The sequence below is a fragment of the Myotis davidii genome, unplaced genomic scaffold (genome assembly GCF_000327345.1).
Source record: "Myotis davidii unplaced genomic scaffold, ASM32734v1 scaffold44, whole genome shotgun sequence".
Lineage (NCBI taxonomy): Eukaryota > Metazoa > Chordata > Mammalia > Chiroptera > Vespertilionidae > Myotis > Myotis davidii.
In genome coordinates this window covers 3,709,755-3,712,304 of record NW_006299705.1, presented here as the reverse complement: position 1 = coordinate 3,712,304, position 2,550 = coordinate 3,709,755, and the positions used below count along the sequence as shown (strand labels likewise).

Genomic DNA, 2,550 nt, shown 5'->3' with positions numbered 1-2,550 from the left:
CTTCCTCCTAAGCAGAGAGCTCAGTGGTCTTAGGAGGTGGCCACCAGGCTTCCAAAGAAGTAAAGGAGAAGGGAAGAAGGGTGCTAGGAAGAGAAGACACCCTGGCCCCGTGGTCGGCAAACTGTGGCTCTCAAGCCGCAGTTTGCTGACCACTGTCCTAGTCCTTCCTGCTTTATAACTCAGGCACAATAACCATCACTTACCGTGACTCATTCCCTGCCTTTTGGAGTGTAACCTCATTCAATTCTAATCATAACCCTAAACATAACTCCTATTATGCCAGATTAGAGAGGAAAAAAAACAAAAGAAGCAGAGAAACAGAAACCATCCCAAGCTTAGCCTAGTGGATGGCAGAGCTGCACTCGGCACAGGTCAAAGCCTATATTCTCAACTGCAACACTGCCTCTGCTGGTGAACTAGCTGCTCCCCATGCACATGCCCTTCCGCCCCCTCCTCCTCAGGCCAGAAGAGCCCACAGTTGGGGGCAGGCTCCCAGGATGGTGCTCAGAGCACAGAGGACCCAGGCCCAGGACGCAGAGTCCTGTTCTCTCTGTTCCAGCTACATCTAGAACACCCAAAGTTCAGAATCCTATTAAGTCATTTTCTCTATAATTCAAACACAGAAGTACTTTTAAGAGACACGCAGCATTCCGGTTATTCCCATGAGCTATAAATATGTAATTTATGGGGGAAATGGGAACTCTGTGTCACATTCAGATTGAGAACTATTTGAACAAAGGGGGAAAATATCCCACCGTATTGAGTCATGGGGGAAAATACTACAGTTTATCATACTAGTAAAGAGGAATGTAAAAATAGCTCATGTTTGGAGGTTCGCATTAAATGTTGATGTGGCCTTGAGCTTATTTCAAGTATTTTTCATGAAACATTTTCATTTTTACAACCTGATAAGCCCCCCCCTCCCCCATATTAAGCCAAGGTCAAATAATATTTGATGCCAGCTTGAAAAAAAAAACACCTTAAGATCAATGTGCTCAACTCCCTTTGAAAAGAAGAAACATAGGCAACTGTTCTTTGAAAAGAAACTATCACGCCCTATAGGTCATTATTCATTAAAGAACAAGATCCTTGAGGGTGGGGCTCATGGCTGATTTTTCTTTCTTTTTTTAACTTTTATTGACTTTACTGGGGTGACATTGGTTAATAAAATTACGTAGGTATCCGGCAGACAATTCTATAATACTTCATCTGTATTGATTTTTCTTTGGCTTATTCAGAGCATGAACTTCACTGCTGGGTGAACACCTCATTTTTATTTGCCCAACAATCTTTTTTTTTCTTTTTTCTTTTTTTTTTTTTATCCAGAAGCAGCAATCTCTTCATTTTGAAAACTGCCCTCCACCACTCCAACATCAAGATCAAGTGAGAGCAGCCAAACCTGGCATCCTGACCACATAGGTGAGAAAGCCAGCCCAGCTAGGGGTCTCTTCAAGTCCTTTCCAAAGATTTTTTTAATTTAAACTAAAGAAAGAGAACACAGCTTGGAACATGTGTTCTGGCTGAGTGGGATAGTCAGTCTGAGAGAAAGAGCCCTAAGTCTTTAACTCTCCCAGTCAGGTTGCTCCTACAGCCACCAACCTCATGCCCTCTGGGGATTTGGTTACACGTGAGATCACAAGTCCCAGACAAGGCACTAGTGGTCTCCCAGGACCTGTGATCTACTTTCATTCTTCTCAAATCCAAAGTCAAGTCACAAAATCAAAGAACTTTCAGCTGCCATTTATAAACAATTAGGCATACTTTCCAGCTGCTATTCTGCCTCGGGTACTCTACAAGGTATTTCACATAACTTATCTCAGTTAATCCTTACAACAATAGAACTACAGCAGCGGTTCTCAACCTGTGGGTCGTGACCCCTTTGGCGGTCGAACGACCCTTTCACAGGTTGCCTAAGACCATCCTGCATATCAGATATTAACATTACGATTCATAACAGTAGCAACATTACAGTTATGAAGTAGCAACGAAAATAATTTTATGGTTGGGTCACAACATGAAGAACTGTATTTAAAGGGCCAGAAGGTTGAGAACCACTGATCTATAGTATAGATGAAGGTATTATGTATAATTATCCCCATTTTACAGATGAGAAACAAAATCAAAATTAGAGGTCCAATTTTTTTTTTTTGAGATCTAATGTAACTTGCCCACTGTCACATCATCACTAGCTGTTCCCATTTCTCTGAGAGCAACCTCTGAAGTGAGTACGGAATGTCTGACCACCAGGGTCAGGTCACTGCCTAGCCTAGACCTGGATTCCTACCCAATACTTCCTGTGTAGGTATGAGCTAAAAATAAATAAATAAATAAATCTAAACTAAAAGCCTGATGCAAATGTTCCAGTGTTTAAAAAAACGGAGCTAGCAGTGAAACCAAGAGCTGGTTCTTTGAAAGGATAAACAAGATTGACAAACCCCTAGCCAGACTCACCAAGAAGCAAAGAGAGAGGACCCAAATAAACAAAATCAGAAACAATAGAGGCGAAATAACAACAGACCCCACAGAAATACAAATGATTGTTAAAAAATA

General features: G+C 41.6%; 1 long non-coding RNA gene across 1 annotated transcript in view; it reads left to right on the top strand.

Moving 5' to 3' along the window:
* Window positions 1-1,714, top strand: part of LOC102771692 — a 10,285-nt gene extending 8,571 nt beyond the window's left edge. Inside the window, exon 3 of the long non-coding RNA XR_436276.2 lies at window positions 1,327-1,714. This is a non-coding gene — a long non-coding RNA (uncharacterized LOC102771692). The remainder of the gene's footprint in view (window positions 1-1,326) is intronic.
* Window positions 1,715-2,550: the final 836 nt, after the last annotated feature.